The sequence below is a fragment of the Bactrocera dorsalis genome, chromosome 4, assembly GCF_023373825.1.
Source record: "Bactrocera dorsalis isolate Fly_Bdor chromosome 4, ASM2337382v1, whole genome shotgun sequence".
NCBI lineage: Eukaryota > Metazoa > Arthropoda > Insecta > Diptera > Tephritidae > Bactrocera > Bactrocera dorsalis.
In genome coordinates, this window is record NC_064306.1 from 65,194,356 (window position 1) to 65,217,438 (window position 23,083).

Below are 23,083 nucleotides of genomic sequence, written 5' to 3' on the forward strand. Positions count from 1 at the left end.
TTTAACGATTTTTAAACGTTCTTCATGACATGACAAACAATACTTAAGAAAAGTCACATGACAGCTTGACACGACTCAGGCGTGATCTGTCAAAAAAAGGCTATTGAAAAAAGTACCTCTACTTGAGTGTTATAAGGCTGAGAGCTTAGCCTAGTATAGACGACGATTTTTAATTTTTTTTTCACCTTCATGTCGAACGGCTAGAAAAAATCCCCAATGTTGTGAGTTTCAACCCTTCGTGTTTGGATTTCTTCCACTTCCAGTGCACTTTGTGCTTTTTTGATCCCTATACCATTTAAAATGCAACGAAATAATTGGTTACCAATACCATTTTAGCCCCCTCCATTAACCTAAGTTAAGAAAATCTCATAAAAATGCTTTAGACAAACCGCGAAAAGGTCCATCGTTCAATATACAGTATACGCAATCACATCTGCTGCTACAAAAACTTACTGTTTTAGACTGCTATATATCATGCCATAGGCATGTCTTAAAAAACAACGCCATAAATAAATTTCTGACAAAGACCTCAAAAAAGTGAACACAATTTCACTCATAATTTTATTTAAGAAAACTGATAAAAAATTACGCATTTATTTGCATACTCATATTTTTATAATTTTTAATAGTCAGCAAATTGAATAAGGCCTAAAGTAATATCTGAGGTCACGAGGTTTTTTTATACTTAAAAACGTTATTTCTAAGAAAAGCAATGTTTTGATAATCGAAACGATTTTTCATGTTCTGACGAAGTCAACAAAAAACCAAATTACATAATTTACAATGAAGCTGTTGTGGGGTAAATATGTATGTACATACATTGTTATTGCTTTAAATTTCCCGTAATTTCACAACATTAAGCAATACGAGGTGTGTTCAAAAAGTATCGCGAATTTTGTGTTTTTTCAAAAATTATTTATTTTTTCATGAATATCTATTTTGTCCCCTTCAAAGTAACCCCCATGAGATATTATACACTTGTGCCAACGGTTTTTCCAATCTTCGAAGCACTTCAAAAAATCATTTTTTTTTTCATCTTCAGCTCCTCCTTCGATGCCGTCTTTATCTCGTCAAGAGAAGCGTAACGTCGTCCTTTCATGAGCCTCTTCAGTTTAAGGAACAAAAAAAAGTCACAGGGGGCCAGATCTGGGGAATACGGTGGCTGCGGCATATTAGTGTGTTGTTTTTGGCCAAAAAGTCGCACACAAGCAACGATGTGTGAGCAGGGGCGTTATCGTGGTGCAAAAGCCAATTTTTGTTCTTCCACAAATCCGTGCGTTTCTGGCGGATTGCTTCGCGCATATTGCGCATAACTTGCAGGTAATATTCCTTATTGACCGTTCTTCCCTGTGGCAAGAACTCATGATGCACCACGCCCCTGCAATCGAAGAAAACTGTCAGTTACGATTCGCGATACTTTTTGAACACACCTCGTATTTAATTTTATTCGATTTGAAAAAGTGAGTTTCTCATTTTGATTTGTGGTTTTATGACGATTATTTATTTTAAGGTTTTCATATTAAATATTAAAATTTGTTCGCAATTAAAATCTGTACTTGTTACTTTTACATACATACATGTATATATGTATATAATATCAGTGTAAGCTTGTGTGTGGACTATTTCTTCTTAATAGCTAATTTGTTATAAATAAAAAATAGATTGATTTAATGAATATGGAACGTGACTAAGACCGAGCACTTAATAGAGCTGTGAAAAAGCGACAATGGAAGCTCAGAAGAGTGCAACAAATCTTACAAGTTTGCTTTTGTTGCTTTGTAAGCTGATCAACTACGCACTTAGTATTTTAGGTTATATCGAAATGCATATGAAATTTTGATCGATTTATCAAGACATTTATATTTGGGAACTTTTTTGAGGCATTAAAAAGTATGTAATTATTCAAGAAATTTGAAAATGTCGCAAAAGTGTTTTGGGGAGTCTACTTTGAAAAGAAAAAAATAATTTGAGTGGTAGAAAGTAATCAGTGAAGGTTGTGAATTCACCTCTCTTAATGCCGATAACATTGAAAAAGTTAAAAAAAACACAGCTTGGAAGTCGTCGTGTTGGCATCAGGAAGATGAAAGAGGATCTCAACAACTCTTATGAATTAAGTCATACATAGGCTGCTATATATATTTCTGGACTAGGCAACACTAAGTGTTGCCAGGTGCAATCTGACATTTCTATTGGAAAGTTTGACATTTTTTAGCACAACATCACTCAGAACGTTTTGTCATTTAATCGTGAATTGTTTTATTTACAGGGAATTAAAAAATTCATCTCGGCCAAAAAATGGAATTAACTCGTGAACATTTTCGTGTCATCATTTTTCACAACTTTCGACGTGGATTATCACGATAAGAGTGCAGCGATGAACTAAAATCTTTGTATGGCTATGAAGCACTGTGGAAAACTGGTACAACGAATTCAATCGTGGCCGACGCTCGCTCAAAGACGAATTCCGTGAAGCTCGTCCAAAAACAGCCGTTGTGCCAGAAAACATCGATGCCGTACGTGAACTGATAATGCAAGACCGTCATGTAACATACCTTCAGATAAAGGCATGCCTATGCATTTCTCCCACCAGCATACATTCGATATTGCATGAACACCTGGCCGTAAAAAAGGTTTGTTCTCGTTGGATCCCGCACAATCTGACAATCGCTCAAAAAAAGGCTCGTGTGGATTGGTGAAAAGAAATGCTGAAAAAATACGATCGCGGTGCTTCAAAAGACGTTTATAAGATCGTCTCAGGTGACGAATCATGGATCTATGCGTATGAGCCCGAAACAAAACAGCAATCGACCGTGTGGGTCTTCCAAGACGAGCCAAATCCAACGAAAAAAAAACCATTTTCGTTGATAAATATTCCTATTTTCATTATTAGGCCAGAAATATATGTAGCAGCCCTCGTATGATGTCATAAAAGTAACGAACTGTCAAACTTTAAGAGTAACTGTAAGCAAATTCTTTCCTTCTTTCGTCCATGGCATCAAGACGTGATGTATTTTTTATCGTATGATCAAAATTTGTTTTTTATGGTGTCTGCCAAGTAAATGTTTTTGAATTTCCCAGCTTAACAATTTGGACGTTGGAAAATGAAGATCCCAAAAACTACCCGATGTGATTTTTACAAAGAGTAAACATAACGTACAAAGAAGTCTCAAATTTTATATTTGTAACTTAATTTCGTCTGCGGAATCGTTGCGAATGTTGAAAAACGCTTACGGTGATTCAGTTTTATCAAAAACACAAACCTATATGAGCGTTCAAAAACAGTCGAGGGATCATTAAAGACATGCCTCGTTCCGGACGACTTTCGACCTCTTCAACTCATAAAACTATTAAAAATTGTCAGGCAAGTGTTATAGAGTGAGCAAGTGTTGTCGAGATTCCGTTCGAATGATTTTGTGGATATTTTGGGTAAATGAAAAACTCGTTCTTGCTCAACTCGTCCCGATAAAGCTGAATTTTTTTCAAAATGAGTACCGTAAACATGTCTCTTTGGCCATGCTTGATCGTAGGAATTCCGATCCTACATTCATAGAGAGCATTATAACTGCCGATGAGACATAGGTTTATGAGTTTGACATGCAAACAAGTAAACAACCATCGCAAGGAACGTAAAAATTCGAGTCGAAACCAAAAAAACTACACCAAAACCGCTCAAAAATTAAGGTGTTCCTCATTGCTTTTTCGAAAAAAAAAATTAACTTAAGGAGCTGAAGGTCATCCCAAAAAGTACTTATGAAAAGTGTATCGAAGACTGGGAAAATCGTTGGTATACGTGTATTACATATGGTGGGGATTACTTTGAAGTCGACAAAATAAATATTGACGAATAATTAAATAATTTACGTTTTATTTAAAACTTCCGTGTACTTTTTTTGTCACAATCTATAAAAAGAAAGGAAGTCGCCTATAACGGACATAACTTGGAAGAGTTTCTAATTATTTCATAACAATTGGGTCTTTTATACATAAAAGACCTGGATCCACCTTTATATACGCCTAGAGTCGGTCTATTCCATTTGAGGTATGCTTTATAGCGTTAAAACAAAAGGCATTGCTGATATTACCTTGGAAATCTCCATTTAAGTACTTTTATAGCTATACCACCCATGTTTGGGCTCTTGGTGTTATTCCACCCACACGCTTCATCGGACATACATATACATTCATAAGTATTTATATATGGCTTTATTTATATAACTTACTCCACATCCGTTGTTTGTTGTGTTTGATTTTGACCTCCGAAATAACAATTCATTTTTTATAGGTACTTTTCTTCATTATGTAACAAATATGACACATACAAAAAACATTTACTTATTTGTATGTAAATAGATATTTATGTAAGCTTGTAGATTTATTAATCCCTGACTCAAAACAATTTGTCTGCGAGGTGAAGGCATTTTTTCATGCATTTTAAATTTTCGTTTTTTGTTTTTGTTTTTGTTTTTATTGCTTTTTTGCGATGCTATGTTTTTACTTCATTTTTTATTTATTCTTATATATTATAGTATAGTATATAGCATTTTTCTATCTCGACCATAAAAAAATTCCCCCCACTTTGGTGAGGTAACAAACAGAATTATTAAGAAATAAAATGAAATGAATTTGAGCGTTGGAAAAAACACTAGAGCTCTACAGATAGGCTCGACGCAAGTGGCTACCTCACTGGCCACGGCGCCGCCCCCTTGTGCAGAATCTGCTAACCGAGTGACGACTGCGCCTGACTATTGCGCTTGATTTGGTTGGGGAGGGAGTGGGCAAGCTGGCGCGCACAGCAACGCTGACAAAGGGCGATGCGGCAATGGGTGAAGAGGCGAAAAAGTTGGGTGGAGGCAGAGAGGTGTTTTAGCAGTGCGCAAAGGCATTACGTATGATTCATGCAAAAAAAAAAATATCACACACACACACAGACACATTTTCCAGTTAAAATTCTTATTATTTGCACACGCACATACACATGTACTTTTCAGTTGCTATGTGTGTGTGTCTTTAGATATTCGACTTGTTTTCCAATTGTTTACGAACTTTCCATTTAGTTTTGCGTGTGCTATTATAAATATACATACGTCAAATAATTTTTTTTCACTAAATGTAATTAATTTCATGTTGGTTTTATTATTGTATTATTTTTTATATATTTTTTTACTTTTTAATTTCACATTTGGACTTATATAAAATGCGAAAACGCCTTTTCATACGAAAAACATTAACATTTTTTATACATAAACAGTTTCGAGTTTTTTTAAAGAGCTTTAAGCTTATGAAAGGCGTGAAGTTGTTTAAATATTTTCATCCACAGAATATTATTAATATAAAATATTGCTCCATAGATTCGAAAAACTTTGTAAAATGAGTTATAAAAACATTTCATTGCAGAAATGGAATTTTACTCGATTTCGAATGATTTTTAAAAAGGCCATTAATTTCGGTTTGAAGAAATGTTGCATAAGAATCACTTAAGAATGAAGTTAATACTGAACGTGATCTGCTCAAAACAGTACTGACTAGTTACAGTTCGTCTCACAAACTTGCCAAAAGAAGCACTCGGAAGCGCCGTGGCCGAAGACAGCTTTCAGCTTCCACCAAATGTCAAAATTTAGCTCACTGTTCACTAAGTTCACAGTGACGTAGGTCAAGGTCGTACAGACTGTGATAGCGCAATTACCAAGCGATGTATAAAATTAGCTGACACTACTATTTTATGATAGCAGCACATAAATAAACGCTTGTCTCGTAGAATTTCATCGTATCAGAGATTTTGACATAGAAACTTGAGTACTTTTGACTTGCGCTTGCAAATCATGACAATTGATAGCCCTTTCTACAATATATAATTATCTTATCAAAGTAGTCAGCGTATTAAACCCTCAACAGGGTATACGAGTATTAAGTTTGCCACGAAGTTTTTAACACCCAGAAGGAAATGTGGACACCCTGTAGGTATATACCAGGTTGTTCAATAAATTTTGTCGTTCGATAAGAGAGGCGGTTCTGCTTTTTTGTTTTGTTGGTACACTCTTCATATAAACGTATACGAGGTGTGACAATTAAGTAATGAGACTGATTCCATAAAAATCGTATATATGAAAATTATTCTACAACTTTGCCATACCCTTCAAAGTAGTCCCCTTGGGCAGCTATACAGCAATTCCATCGCGTTTTCCATGCTTCGTAACATTTCTGGAACGCTTCGACTGGGATGTCCGCGAGTACCCTCGTCACGGCCGCTTGGATGTCCGTAATCGACTCAAAATGAGTTCCTTTGACCACCAATTTTGTTTTAGGAAACAAAAAAAAGTCACAGGGTGACATGTCGGGCGATAATGTGGCTGTTGCAACACGATGATCCCTTTAGAGGCCAAATACTGGGACACGCTGAGGGCGGTGTGGCACGGCGCGTTGTCAAGATGAAGGATTCAGTTACGAGCGAGGTCTGGGCGCACCCTGTTGACTCGTTTTCACAATCTTTCGAGTACTTGGCAATAGTAGACTTGATTCACATTTTTCCCCGATGGAGCGAATTCTTTGTGGACGATTCCACGGCTATCAAACAAGACAATAATCATCGTTTTCACCTTCGACTTGCTCATGCGAGCGGGCGTGCGGAGACAACCATTGTGAGTCTGGGCACGACTAAGAGGACTATCACCATACACTCTTACAATTTTAGCGTACGTTTCCGAAGCTGTTTCGCCCAATCTGGCGCAAAATTTTATCGTGACGCGTTGCTCTTGATTTCGTTTTTCCATTTTCGTGACGAGCACTACAAACACACGTCTACTCAACTTGACGCAGCAGGCGAACTAAACAAGCTAGAGCGATGGTACATATATCAGTGGAGAGGGGAGGGATGCCGGAAAAAGAGGAAGGGAATTCAAGGTCACAGGTTTACCACAAGCGCGGCAATAAAATCAGTCTCATTACTTAATTGTCAAACCTCGTATGACATTTCATTTCAATATGTCAATTTTTTCGTTGTTTACAAACCATTTCGTGTCGCCGTGTCAGAATATTATTTTACAATGGAACAAATTGGATATCGTACAGTGATGAATTCTTATTTTAGAAGCACCAAAAGAAATTCACGAACGAATGTTAAAAGTGTATAATGATTGTTCACCTACAATTAGAACAGTAGAAAGATGGGTTGCTGAATTTAAAGGTGATCGTACAAGCCTTGAAGACGATCCACGTGAAGGACGTCCAAAAAGCGCATCAACACCAGAAATCATAGCCAAAATGCAGGATATGCCTTTGAAAGATCGTTGATTGACTGAGAAGTATTTAGTAGAGGCTCTACAACATCTCATTAGGCAATGTGAGCCATATTTTACATAAGTGAAATTTTGTGTTTTAGAAAGCTGTGTGCACAATGGGTGCCGCAATCGCTAACAATAGAACTAAAACACATTCTCAGCAAAATTTGTAGCGTTTTAAAAAGGATAAAGTGGATTTTATGCGTCGATTCATCACTATGGATGAGACTTGGACCTATCACCATGCTCCTGAATCAAAGCAAGAGGCTAAAGAGTGGTGTGAGCCTGGTTGTTCGGCTTCGAAACGAGTTTGTGTCCGAAAATCGGCCAAGAAGGTTATGGCATCAGTTTTCTGGGATGCGAGAGGAATTTTGTTTGTGAATTACTTGCAAACTGGTAAAACAATTAATTCTGAATATTATTGCAACCTTTTGAGCCAGTTGAAGGAACAAATTCGTGAAAAAAGACCCGGTTTGCAGAAGAAAAATACCCTTTTTCATCAGGATAATGACATTTTGACAATGGCTAAAATCCATGAATTAAAGTGCGAATTGTTGGAGCAATCAGCGTATTCACCAGATTTGGCAACCAGTGACTGCCATTTGTTTACAGAACTTAAAAAATTTATACGTGGCTAGCGTTTTTCATCAAATGAAGTGGTCGTAACGGCTGTTGAAGCGCATTTTGCAGACCTTCTGGTTTCTCACTTCAGGGATGGGATCCACAGGTTGGATGATCGTTGGAGTAAGTGTATCAATGTTCAGCGAGATTATAATGAATAACAAAGTGTATTTTGATTCATAAAATTGTGTTTTTTTTATCAAACGACAAAACTTATTGAATAACCTGGTATGTATGTATATACAATTGAACTTCCATAACTCGAACTCTTGAATTGGCAATAGAACTCAAAATCCATACAAATTTTCTTTCATAACTCGAAGTGTCTAACTCGGAGTTTATTTGTAGATTCGAGTTAGAGATGTGGAACTGTGCGTATATATAATGTATATATAATGTCTGTCTGTCTATACGCGAACTAATCTCTTCGGATGGAGTCATGTGTAGAAGTTCACGCAAGTGAGGAAAGTTCTCTGATCGCCATTCACTTGGGAGTGGCCAGAAACAATTCTTTTACATATGACTCAAGCAGCTCACGACTTCCGGTCTTTGACCAAGTATCCTCAGGATAGCCTTAGAACATCCGCTTTAAGGCGAGCTAAAGTGAGAAGGCGAAACATCCCCTGCATAGGGTTGTGCGCTGGGTTTAGGACCCGCCACGTAAAAAACACCCCCAATGAAAAACCAGCAACAGCCTCGGATGAGAGATCCCCCTTTTGATGACGACCATGGCAAACGAAATAAGGAAAAGTCCTCTCTCGACGATCAAAAGCCAAACTCTATAAGTCGCTCATAATTCCCGTCCTGCTATATGGTGCAGAGGCTTGGACGATGGCGAACTAATCTCACAGTTTTTGAAATATCGTTTTGAAATTTTGCAAAAGTCATTTTTTCCCAAAAAAGCTGCTTATTTGGCGGAACTGCTTTGAAATATAGTCTTTGGCACTAATATCTTCGAACAAATTGCTCAGATCAGACCAATTTATCATATACATACATAATTGCTATACAAACTGGCCAATCAAAATCAATATAAACGTTTTGTTTTATATAATTTTATGTTGTAAGAAATGTACATATGAAGTTTGATTTTTTCGAGAGACACTTAAGTGGGTTTTACTGTACTTTAGAAAAATATCTTTCTTGTATTATTTTCGATTATTAAAAACATAACTAAAAACGATTAAAAAAAACATACATATGTATGTATACATATATTTCTTAAATATTTGAATTTTCCTTTTTTTATGCCTCTCCATACCGAGATTTGCGACCACATTCGTGGGTAACTACATAATAAAAACTATTTCGTTGAAGTTATGCTACATTTGGCGGAAGCATTATGAAAAACAGTCACGTGATACTTCTACTATCGTCTTTATCACTCTCCGAAAATTTTCCTGCACCAAAACTCGCTCAAAAACAGATAAAAGCAGTATCGCTGAACGAAGTACAAAAGTACTTATCAGATTTATTATCTCTAAGGGGAAATTTTTTAACAAGCGTAACATTATAAATAATAATAAACAAAATGTGTTTGATAAAAATCAAAAGTCAGCCTACTGTTAGACGCGCCTACTGTAATGAACAATAAAACAGCCGTACTTAAAAAAAAAAAATAAATAATTTTTTTTTTTTTAATTCTAACTGTATATGAAAAATGTCCTATAACAGTTGGGGTACAGTAACGGCAAAGCAAAATTGAGCTTAAATGCAAACCGAAATGTTTTCCTACGAAAATCAATTAACTTTTTTTTACTTCATTGCAGCAAGTAATTGCTAAAATTATTTTCCATATTTATTGCATTTCAAAAAACCCCAAAAAAAGTGCACTCTTAACTATAGTAGTAAATATAGAGAGAAAAAAGTCGATTTCTACTTGGTGTTTTGCTATTGTGCTATTCTACGACTTTTTATGAGTCTACGAGCAAAAATCTCAAGGGGATTTCACTTGAAGTTTTTCATTATTTTCAATTTGCTTTGTTCTTGCTTGGCGTTATGTATCTTTGTTGGTTTTGTTTCTTTTTCATTTTTTTTTGTTTTTTTTTTCGTAGTATTACGCTTTATTAGCTTTTTTCGCAGTAATTTAATTTTGTTGTTGTTGTTGTTTACGTATTTTTTATATCTGTCAGCTTTTTAATAATAAAATTGCGGTGCTTTTTATGCATAATTTGTTGTTGTTGTTGTTGTGTTTCAATTTTGTTACTATAGCTCATTTTTGTATGTAGGTGATTTTTTATAATAATATTTCTCTACACACGCACACACATGCATAATAAATGCATAAATGCAAATAAACACATACACAGGCAGCAGCGTCTAGCAAACAACACACATACATATTTTACAAATGCCTAGTCTATATGTATGTATGTATGTATGCATTTGTGTTTGTAAATATATATAAACACTTATAAATATGTGCGCTTTTGAATATCTGTACTACAAATTTATTTCGAATGATAAAAATATTTTTAATTGAATTTAATTCAAGGAGAGGCTAGTTTTTGTTGTCAGTTTACTTGCTTGTTGTTTCTACTTATTTTTATTCGCATTTTTTTGCTATTTTTCGCCTTATTCCATATTTCTACGCTTTATAAAAATTTAATTTCCTGCTTTTAATGGAAATTTCGTAATTTTATATTTATGAATGCAAAAACAAAATATGTGTGCAAAGTGTTTAAGCAAAAAATGCGTAGCCAACATAGTGAACGCAACGAAATTTCAATGCATGTGTGTATGTTTACACGTATACATATACATACATATATACATGCATACATATGTATGTGAATATGTATATGGCAAAAAATGCGTAAATATGTAATACACATTTGTTAGAAAAACAGGTTGATACAGTTTTATTCTAATCTTCTTTCTAATAACAACAAACTTAAAAAATCCATTAATTAATATAAAACTACAAATTTATGGAATAAAAACTCAAATATTGTGTTGACAAAAGTCTACATACAGTACAAAAATATCTTAGTTCAGTGCGAAAAACTGTAAAAAATGCTAGTTATTAAGACGTTTTAGTATTTAGTTGGGTCCCCATTGGTATCTATAACTGCTTGAAGACGCCGTGGCATTGATTCTGCTAAATTTGTCAACGCCGCAAATGTAATGCTGTTCCAAGGTCCCAATATGCGCTCTTAGAGTAGAGCAGAGCTGGAAATTTGGTTCTTTCTAATTCTACGCTCCAAAATCTCCCAGACATGTTCAATAATATTCATATTTGGACTTTGAGGTGGTGTATTTAATTGACTTGGAGTATAATAAAGCAACCAATCCTTGACAATTTGCGCCGCATGCATCGGATCGTTATCTTGTTGAAATATCCAACCGGAACCGAGCCCTAAATTAACCACCAAAGGCTTCAAATTATGTTCCAACAGAGACTTATACTTATAACCGTCCATTTCACCTTCAAAAAAGTCCGAATTTCTAACTCCAGAGGCCGCAACAGCTCCCCAAACAAAAACGCTGCCGCCACCGAGCTTCACAATTGATACTACTTTCTTCGGTTCAAGGTAAATAAAAGGTTTCTTCCGTGGTGTTCTACTGTGGAATCCGTTATCAATTAGAGTTTTTTTTTATTGTTCTTGGTTGGATACTCATTTGTGACGTACTTGCTATGCGTTCGGCTATATTTGGAGCATTTACTTTTGGATTTTGGTCTACTTCGTTGAGAATCAGGCTGACGTATCTACGAGATTGTTTTTTTGGGGGTCCACTGCGCGGTTTATTTTCGTTGGAACCATTATTTTTAAAGTTTTTTAGAATTGTCTGTACTGTTGCTCGACTCAAGTTTACAATTTTAGAAATTTCACCATATGATTTTTTTTCTTTTCTTTCATTTATCACCAAATTTCTTACATCAATTGATATTTCATTTCACGGAGCCATTATAGCTATTAAAGTGTTTAAACCACAACTAAATTCAATATATATAAAACAATAAACATATTGAAATAAAAGAAAAAAGCTAACGTTACCTTACTGTTAATATAACAATGTACAAAGTATGAGATTTGAACTGTATGTAGACTTTTGTCAAAGCAATTTTTGAGTTTTTCTTCCATAAATTTGTTGTTTTATGTTAAATAATGGATTTTTTTAGTTAATTGCTATTATAATAAATATTAGAATAAAACTGTATAAATACATTTTTCTAAAAACTTTTTGTACTCTCACATCGAAGAAAACAGGGGGTGTATGTAGACTTTTGTCCGCCACTGTATGTATGTGAATATGTATTTGGCAAAAATGCGTAAATATGTAATACACACTTGTTATACTATATAACAAATTGAAAGGTTTTTGTCTCGCACAACAGCTTTTGTTGCTGCCTTCGTAACACTTAACACCCCACAGTATAATGGCATAAAAATAAGTAAACTTGCGTGTACATATGTATGTACATAGATATACATTTACCAATTGGTGTACATACCTCCAAACCCAATAATTTCATAAATATTCGCACATTCCATGTGTTTTTATAGATTTACTTAGCCTCGCTCATTTATAAATAATGGGAAATAATAAAAAATACAAACTGGGAAGTATCTTGGGCGATTTATATTCTGGAATTTCCACAATTCTTGCTCATTTACGAACTAACTTCCACATACAAAACATACATATGTATGTATGTACATACATTGTTGCATAAAATATTGTGGATTAGATTAGAGTATATCATTTCACCAAGTGTGATTAAATTTTTTTATTAGACCTTAATCTACAAATGCCGGGCCACAAAGGAATCGAGAGCAATGAAATAGTGGACGAGATTGCCAATAATGGTGTACGGCTAACATCCGAAAACGTGATGAACAGTGGGAAACTGATGTATTGTTTATACGACGATCTGAACAGAAGCATGTTAAGGACAATCAAAACCCGATGGAACGAGCTACCTGGATACAAAATCATGTGCAAAACGGTAGATCGCAAATATACAAAATTCCTATTGGCACTAATAGAAGAGACTGTAGGAACATGATGGGAATACTAACTGGCCCGTAAGTTGGGGCTGGCAGATCAAGAAGACTGCAGGAAATGTTTAGAACAGAGCACCAGGGAAACAATGCAGCATCTCCTGTGCACTTGTCCCGCGTTGGCAAGATTACGCTGTCAGCATCTGGAGCCTCCACGATATGATACACTGGAGGAGGTATCGATAATGAGACCGCAGAGTCTGTTAAATTTCGCCTAATGAACCTAGCAAATGACCTCCATCTGCTATCGCAAAGGACTCAAGTTGGTCTATGCATGGCTTATTGGCCTATTGGTTTAACCTAACCTAACCTAGAAATAGCTAAAAAACGCGTTTAAAATATCCGATAAGCGCACAAAAGCTATATTTAGTATTTCCAAGGCATATTAAAACATAAAAAATTCTTCTTCTTTACTGGCGTGGAAACCGCTTACGCAGTTATAGCCGTGTTAACGACAACGCGCCGTTGTTTCTTCTCTTCGCAAGGTGGCGCCAACTGTAATTTCCAAGCGAAGCCAGGTCCTTCCAACGGATTTAAGGTCTTCCTGTGTAGAGTTTCACGCAATTGAGAAAAGTTCTATGATCGCCATTCACTTGGGAGTGGCCAGAAACGATTCTTTTACATACATATGTATGACTCAATCAGCTCCCGACTTCCGGTTTTTGACCAAGTATCCTCTGGGTAGCCAAAGAACATCCGTTTAAAGGCGAGCTAAAGGGAGAAGGCGAAACATTCCCTCTACAGAATTGTGCGCTGGATTTGGGACCCGACACCTAAAAAACGCTCACATTGAACAAATAAAAAATTACCCGAAATTATAAGACACTTTCGCTAAATTTAAGTATTGAAATTTTGTAAAAAAAAATTTTGAATTCATCCACTTCTAATTCAAAATATATTTAACTTTTTGTAACATTTTGTGGCATTTGTTTTTTTTTTACAAAAAGGGTGTTTTCCATCCAAAGAATGGCGGAATTTTTTAGTGGAAAATGGCAGCCAAAAATTTTTAAATGAAAAGAAAAATTATCAAAGAATGATGGGGGAGGATTTGATTATAGTTTCTCTAATTTTTCTTGGTTTTTTTATTTTTGGATAATTTCCAGCCGAGTTATTGTGAACACCGCCAAGTGTTTTTTCCCAAGACGTTCTCGGATAAGCTCTGTTACCGACGTACATATGCTTCAATATTTCTGCATGAAAAAATTACTCTAGATTGTCAAAAGTATGGTCAATAATGTACAAAAGGTTCGAAGACAATTACTCAATCCATATTTAAGAAATAAATTCGCAAAAAAGTCGTTTTTACCTTAAAAACTTTACTCCTCCCTTAACTTAGAGCTGCTTTACTCATGGTTAAGGTATTAGGTATTTTTTTTTAAATGAAATTTTTTCCGGCTTCAAAACCCGCATTAAGTAAATTTCAGAAAACATCGCTATAAGTTTTCCTCATAACGAGAATAAAATGTACTGAAAATTTAATATAATTGCAGTTTTCTATAAATTAATGCGTTATAAAGAAACCTTCGTTGTAGAGAAGTTCGACTGTATATTGGGTACATTCAACCAATATAATAGTCAACTAATATTGGACAATTAAACAGGTGTTCGTACCGTAACTTTCGAATTCAATCAAGGTCAAATCAAAGAGCGCAACTGCTTATGCGAACTGATTCGGATAAAGCGTCGGTAAAATAGCACAACAGCGTGCTGTATCGTTTTCGATAACATAAGCCCTCTCTTAATATTATATTTCCCTACAAAATTTTATTTTTTATTGCCTATTTAATTGTGGATATTGATTCGTATGTACTTATGGTATACTATGTACATCAAAACAAAACAGTATTTAATAAGCACAAATGAACTTTTCTAAATACATGCACACACACACACCACATACATACATACACATTAATTTGTATGCACGTGCATTGCATTTGCGAGCCGCCGGTATGCGCGTGGCCATCAGCTGTTCGAAATGTGCCAAATTTATACGCCACGCTAGGCCACAGGCCACACCACGCCAGTTAAGTGAAAAGCCAAAATCAACAGCCGTCTGTGCAATACTACCCCAATAATGCCCCACTAAACAAGTGGGCAGGCGTTGGTTTTTGTTTTCGCTGTGTAGTTGTTGCTGTTGCGTGTTTGTTATGCCATGCCGTCATAGTATTGTTGGTGCTATTATAGCGGTTGTTGTTGTTGTTGCTGTTGTCGTCACTGCTTACTGAGCACGTTTTTTTGGGCATTGAACTTGAATTAGTCAACCCGCATAGCGACAAACATACACACGCATATGTATGCGCATAGTTCGGTGTGTCTGCATGCACACACGACGGCCGACAAATCGCAGTCGCACAGGCACGACGCGTGCTCTTACCACGATATGTCGATATCTATGTTAGTATAATTGTATTTATTTATATATTTACGTGAAGTTTGTGGGTCAGTGTAGGTTTGTGCGCGAATTTACAATAACAACAAGAAGAATAACAAATTTCGGTAGCAGCATGTGCACATGCGGCATGAAAATGTCGAACAACAACAAATAATAACAACTCACAACATATCAAATAGTAATAATAGTAACAATAATAACAACAAATACACATACATACTGACGAACAGATTTAATAACAACATGCGAACATTTGTAGATATTTATGTAAGTAAATGTACATACTGTATGTATGTATGTATGCATATGCTCTTGGGTGTTTGCTGTAGCGACTAGCGCTAGCGTAACGTAGCGACTTTGTGACGGTAACGGCAACAGCATTAGTAGCGGCAGAATGGCGGCGCACGAATACCGTTATGAAAACAAAAAACCTAAGAGGAAACTGCGGATAAAAACAAATCGCAAATTACAGACAGAAACAACAACAGCAACAAACATGCAAACATTCATACATATGTACATATGTACATATATAAATATATAGAGACTGCCTGCATATTCAATATGTCTGTATGTATTTATGTATGTGTGTATATATTTACTAAACAACAAGTGCGCACACAACGAAGGGGAAAGCAAAGCCATGCGACCTCGCTGCACGTGCAACACAACCGAAAACCAACTAATCAACTGAACGGCAACATTAGCAACAAATGCAAGAACAACAAAAATAGCGAGAAATTATTTTCACATACATATTTATAATGTAGAAGCGAGCAGGGTAAATGCTTTTTCAAAAACTATGAATTATGTGTGTTATAAGCAAAATGGTTTAACACGAAGCATGCAACCGCGAAAATATTAGAAATTCTAAAAAATTTATTTTTTTAATTTTCAATTGTAAGCTGGTGATTAAAATTCTTCCTATTTTTCAATACGGTATTTGTGATTATTTCTTTTAATCTGGTATTTGGATTTAAATTTCTTTTATAATTTCGATATTTGAAATTTAATATTTTTTCAAAACCGGTTTTTGGGATTAAAAATTCGAAAACATTGTTATTTACATACATATGTATGTATGTATGGTTTTTTGGATAAAAAATGTTAATTCAATTATTTTTCCAATGGATTATTTGCAACCCTTAGACCGTTAGAATTACAATTTTCCGGGATTTTGCCTTTGGTTAGCTAACACAATTATACATACATACATATGTACATATATTTCTTCTGAGTTAACAAACACTTATCAACCTGATGTGTACATTTGAAATGAAAAAAATGCTTTAAATAATACTTGAACGACCCCTTATCTATATTGTTGCACTTCAAAAATTATTTGTACAAAATAAGCGATCAATCAGATTTTGTTTTGAATGATACAGTTTACACCTTACAGCTAGAACTCTTTATAAAATAAAAAAAATAATAATAATAGCAATTACAGTACTCTCTACACCCATATTTTTGAAATTGGAAACCTTGCAAATTTTTTGAAACATTTTTGAAATTCGAAACATTGCAATTTTTGCAATTCTTGGAACTCATTTTTTTGGTCCTTACCAAAAATGAAGAGCATAAACAAAAGAATGAAAATTTTCAACTTGGTAGAATTGTTAAACAGTCATGGTAATTGTAGAGGTAAACAAAGAGCGTCAGGAGCGACTGTTGGCTTCTGCTAAACGTGCTTTAAACAGTAACGGTACGGATATATCCTAATCTCCATTTCTTGCGCTCCTGGATAAGCCTAAGTAATCGCCTCAACTAGATTATCGCAAAAAGCGAGCGGGTACCGCGTATACAGCTAACCTTTTTTTCTTTGGAGCCAACATTACAATAGAAAGATACGCCATATTGTAACAAGAGATATTAGTCTACAGTTATTATGTAATGATAAGTTTGATAAGATAAGCTATAAGAAGGTATACATTTCAAAAGTGTAGTTAGGCATAGTAATTAAACTGTCTCGAAACCTACAGATGTATGTAGTGAACTTGAAAAGTCATTTCATAAACAATAACAAACTTACGATATTCAATTTAATAATATATGATAGATTCTTTGAGCGACTTTAGGTCTATTGTGCCCTCTTCCAAATCACAAAGACTCACCTACCCTTAGCATATTGATAAAGTCCAATATACTGCTAGGTGCTAGCGAAGCGATGTGATCTCTATTTAGAAACATGGATCCGTGGGCCTTCAACCTGCGTCTGCAGAGCTATGTAATCTATTAGCAGTTGTCTGGTGCTTCTGACTTCCTGTCACCGAAACGGTAATTTACGAAAGAAGCTAGGCCCATGCTGTATAATTGCTTTTTCAGCATGCAGTGGTCAGTGTAGAATGCGACAAATAGCCTGAATTTGTCCCTAGGGAGGTGGATTACATATTTAAACCTGCCGGGGCAGTAATTCTCCATTAAAAACTTGATATGGCGCATGCCTTGGAGTTGTTGCCAATACCTCTCTCTGCCTACTACTTCTAATTTGAGGAGCAGCTCCTTTATGGTATGGGGAGCCGCCGCGGTGAAGGGTTCAGGGCCAGTTCATTCCCGGAGATAATAGATATTAATATACGAAAATTGTCTGGTATATACTATATGTTCATATTCGTCGACAGAATATATGATTTACTTATTTTTATTTTTTCTTAAAAAATAGAAACATTGAGTTACCTACATAAGTACATATTGAATCAGTGTTTCTCATTAAAAATAAAAATCTACGCATTTAAGATATACAGCCATGGACACATAAATAGCACACTTGGTCATCAAATAAGAAAACATGTATTTATTCCTTAGGTTTATCACTTACGGATTTATAGAGGAATGCGTTTTATTTTAAAAATTATTCACTTTAATATAACTATAACACTGAAACAATAAATATTTTACTATCGCCAAAAAAAGACGAAAACATCAATATCCTATTTGACAGCTTGGACACATAAATAGCACAATCTGAAAAGGGGTTTAAAAAAAGGTACAAAAATTTATAAAAATTATTAAAAAATTGCAAAAGATTGTTCATTTCGTTAGTATTTTGTACTATATCCATCATTTTTAAGCATCCGCTCACATCTTTGCTGCATGCTGTCCACCAGTTCTTGATATCGTTGCTTTGGGATTGAATACCAAGGCTCCTCAATTCCAGCCCATAAATCATCAAAATTTTTGAATTTTTTGCTTGCTATTTTGAACTTTATATCAATTCATAAATTTTCTATTGGTTTCAGGTTTGGGTTTTGCGCAGGCCACTCATAAATTTTAAATTTTTTATTGCCGAGACCATACTTTACTACCTTTGCGGTGTGCTTCGGATCATTGTCTTGCATAAATGTCCAGTTTATGGGCATGTATTGAAATACATTTTATTTTTCAGTATATCCAAATACTAAAACTGGTCCATTTTACCATTTATTCGAACAATTGGCACGATGCCATGCCATGAAAACACGCCCTAGACCATGATACTTCCACCGCCATACTTAATGGTTTTTTTGGTATACCTAGGTTTAAGGGATTGACCTTGTGGACGACGTAAAAATGATTTTCCAACTGGAACCTTCCTATTTATCTTGGTTTTGTCGCTCAAAAACACGTTCTTCCAAAATTGTGTTGGTTTGTCTCTGTGGGCCTTTCCAAATGCCAGTCGAATTTTGATGTGGCGTTTTGACAGGAGTGGTTTCTTGCTGGTAATTTGTCCAAAAAGTTGAGATAAGTTGAGTCGTCTTCCTACAAGCCTTCTGGACACGTCCACACCATATTCGTCATTTCTCTGGTTGACTTAAAAGGATCCGCTTTGCTCTTCCGTACCATGTATTTGTCAACACTAATATCGGATTTACGTGGTCCTGGTTTTCTTGGTATCTTTTTATTGACACAAGGTGGATCTGTTTTGTTGCATAAAGAGCATTTTATAACATTTTTGGAGAGCAATATATTATTTTAGCAATTTTGACAGGATCTTTTCCTTTTTGCTCATATTGGATATAAGGACTTCCTTTTCCGGCGTGGAATGTTTTTTTCTTTCTCATTTTAACGAAATGTCGATGAAATAATTATATATTCGCAGAATTAAATCCAAAATATGCGAGAACCTCACACAAAATTAAAAAAAAAACTACGAACTTAAAAATGTGCTATTTATGTGTCCACCTCAAATCAACACTATACGCAATAAAATTGTCGCGTACAAAATTTAATAGAAAATAAACAGTATTTTTATGCAGGGAAATGAGCCTCATAACAGTGACAAGTAGATACATACCAAATTTTTATTGTTCAGCTACTTTAGGATTAAAAAAAATTAGAATTAATATGGGATTCAGATGTGTGCTATTTATGTGTCCATGGCTGTATATGTACAATATTAATATTAAAATTTTTATATAATTAAATACGAGTTTATTGACTCTTATAATAAATCAAAAAAGAATATAAATAAATACAAAATATATAAAAAAAAATAAACAATGAATTAAATAAAGAAAGCAATGAAAATTTGTTTATTGCCATTTTGATGAAATTCATAAATTTAAACAAAAACTTGAACTGACTTCGACCGTAAAAATACATCTGGTCGATCTAACCGGACAGAGCGTTATTAAGGAAAGTTCTATATTACATTTTTTAGTTATAATTTTCAATAAGTTTGGAAGATTTGCCACGAAGTCTGTAACAACCAGAAGGAAACGTCCGAGTCTCTCAGTTTTTGAGATATCGCTCTGAAATTTCGCACACGTCCATTTCTCCCCAAGAAGCTACTCATTCGTCAGAATGGCAGATATCGGATGACTATAGCATATAGGTGCCATACAAACTGAACGATCGAAATCAAGGTCTTGTATGGACAATTTTTATTTGAAGAGATATCTTTAGGAAATTTTGCATGGATTATTATCTTAAGTAAGACTAAAATATCTGAAGAAATTTGAGAGATCGGACCACTATAGCATATATCTGCCATACAAACTGAACAATCAAAATCAATCTCGTATGAAAAACTTTTTAATTTGACAAGATAAGTAAGACAACGGTATAATTTCAACAAATTGATTAAATCGGATCACTATAGCATATAACTGCCGAACAAATTCACCGATCAAAAGAAGTTCTTATAAGGAAACTTCATAATTTGTGCTTGGAAGGTGTTAAACTGCGGCTTTTAACGTTTTTCATGTGTCTTAATTTTTACTTATTTATTAACTTTATTATCTCAACGTCAATGTTTAAATTTTACAACAAAAAACGACACGCTAAAATTAGCATTGCATTAACTCCAATTATGATTTGAAAAAAGAAGAAAAAAAACTCGCCTGTTACTCATGCACTTAGCAAACAAGCAGACAAATACAAAAATTGAGCCTGAAATATGGGAAAATGTGACGGAAGGAAATGCAAAAATGTATTTATTATTTTATAAAATTATTTAAACAGCTGTCCAAAGGCGGAAGCATTTGTCTCAGCGGCAGCGGCGCACCGCCTACCCACCCCAGACTGACATGCATTGTTGTTGCGTACAAAAACAAGTATGCGCAGCAACTTATTTAAAAATAAAAATATTACATTTTTAATGTCAATAAGCGTTATTATCTTGTGTTACTCACCTGTTATATTATACTCAGATTTTTTCGCAGCTTTTTTTCGCGTTAAATGTGTCTGCCTTTTAAAATAACTGCGTTTTTTCACAATTTTTTTTGTTTGTTTGAATAAAGCGCTTTGTTCTCAATTACAAGTGAAAAGGGAAATATTTTTGTGTTTATTAATGTTGGCGTACGGTTACGTCACTTGTCACACAATCACTGTCACTTTTTCCGCCGATTGCAAAGCCTTTAATAATGAAATTTCATATTGAAACTATAAGTTCGAATGCACATAAGCGCATGCAACTTTTTTTATTTGATAAATTATTTCGCAAAGTGTTGTTGTGGCAACTGTTTTTCAGTTTGTGAGTTTTGCATGCGCGTTTTATATATTTTTATATACACACATAAATATATATTTTAGCATAATTATGTGTTGGTATTTGTTGTTTGTGATGAATTGTTTATTTCTTTTAATTACTGTTATTTTTCAAGCTTACTTATAGCATCTGCAATGCCAGCATCAGATGAGAAAGAGAACACACAATTAAAATAAACGTTTAATAATTTAAAAGAAATAAAAAATATATGCCCGTAAGTATGTTTGTATGCTTGTATATGCGAAATACATGCATATACTTAATTTTATAAATTCAGCAGATGTGTCATTAAACCCGGAAATATTCATTCAATAACAAAAAAGCACACCAACAACGAAATAATCAGAACGTCAATAAAAAGTGAGCACAAAAACAGCGTTGAATGAATGACTTTTATCGTTTTTGGCAAAAGCAATAACAAAACCGAAAAAACATATCTTGCAAAAATAATTTCATCAAAATAAATGTACACTCGTGCTTGTTGCTGCTGTTGTTGTTGTCATCACAAAGTCGACGTAACTGTTGTTTTGTGAATGTCAAACTTTGTGCGCCTTTTTATTGAAATATGTACATATGTACACTTTTTTTTGAATTTCACATGAATTAATTATTTTTATTTTTTTTATAAGCTGCCACTGCTCACTCTTGCAGCTGTTCTACTCCATATACATTAATTATTAATGTATTTCTTAGTTTAATAATACTACCTGTCTGCATATGTTTTTAATTGAATTCCACACCGCTTAAGCCTGTTTTTCACTACATAATTTTGAATCGCAATTCTCTCAATTAAAATCACTGTGTCTCCCTCCTTTCACACAAACACAATCCGCAATTTACGGCTGTTAGTTAATTAAGTTTTCTCGCTCTACCCCACTGTCACTACATTCTTTCATAATTTTGTTTTTACAACTTCCGACTTCCGCCGTTACATTAAAATAATAAGTACCGAAGTCGCGTACCGTTATATTCTGACTGACGCTTTCAGTTAGCGCGCAAAGCAAAGCTACTATGAGCGCCCGATAAATTCACTACCAATTCCCTCGAATTCACAAATACGATTGGCAGTCGCTGCTGTCGCTGCAACGCTATTCGTTGATGCTGGCTTCGTTCTCTGTATGCGAAGCCAAATAATTTCACGCAAAAACAACAGAACTTTTTGCGATTGCTTTTTGTGCCGCCATTCTAGCGACTTTTTTTCTATACGTTGTTGTTGCTTTGTTGAGGTTGCCGTTCACAGCTGTTGTCGGCAACGATGTGAAAGCATCAGCTGCCATTAGTGATGTCGGCAAAGTAGCGTACAGCGTTGTTTAATGAGTTTGATTAAGTTTGAAAATATCTGTATCAGAGCATGTAAATTATAGAAATACGCTATATATTAAATAAATTCTCTGTCTGTATATTTGAAGTACATGAAATCCAACTAAATCAAACGTTGGCAGCCAGAGTGTTGGGTTTGTCTAAAATCGTGCGTACTTGAAATGCGGAAAGATCCACTGAGACATCTCGCTGAACACGTTTTTGAGACAATTAATTACCTCATGGTCGTAAAATAATTATATTTATTAAAAAATAAAATCATCAGCTAATGCTTTTCAAAATAAAGTTTTGAAATTTGGCAAATATTATGCTCTAAAAAATTTACGAATTACTAATGTGTTTTCTATTCAAAAAACGTTCGATAAGTAAAGAACATATTTTCCGGTTAAGATTCCCTCAAACTCATATAAAAGCAGTATCTTAAATTATGGAGTTGAGTCAGTCTAGATTTTCCAAATTTCAAAATTTTATTTTGAATTGATCCTAGAAAAATTTTACA

The 23,083-nt window shown here is 34.7% G+C and overlaps 1 protein-coding gene across 8 annotated transcripts in view; it reads right to left on the reverse strand.

Annotated features, from left to right (window-relative positions):
- LOC105225198 (protein split ends) overlaps positions 1-22,385 on the reverse strand; it is a 74,241-nt gene extending 51,856 nt beyond the window's left edge. For 2 of the 8 annotated variants that reach the window (XM_029549767.2, XM_011203557.4), the window contains exon 1: positions 20,909-22,385. The gene's annotated coding sequence lies outside the window, so the exon portion shown is untranslated. The remainder of the gene's footprint in view (positions 1-20,908) is intronic. The other 6 variants (XM_011203555.4, XM_049454401.1, XM_029549766.2 and 3 more) reach the window with 6 other exon arrangements.
- Between the last annotated feature and the right edge of the window lie 698 nt (positions 22,386-23,083).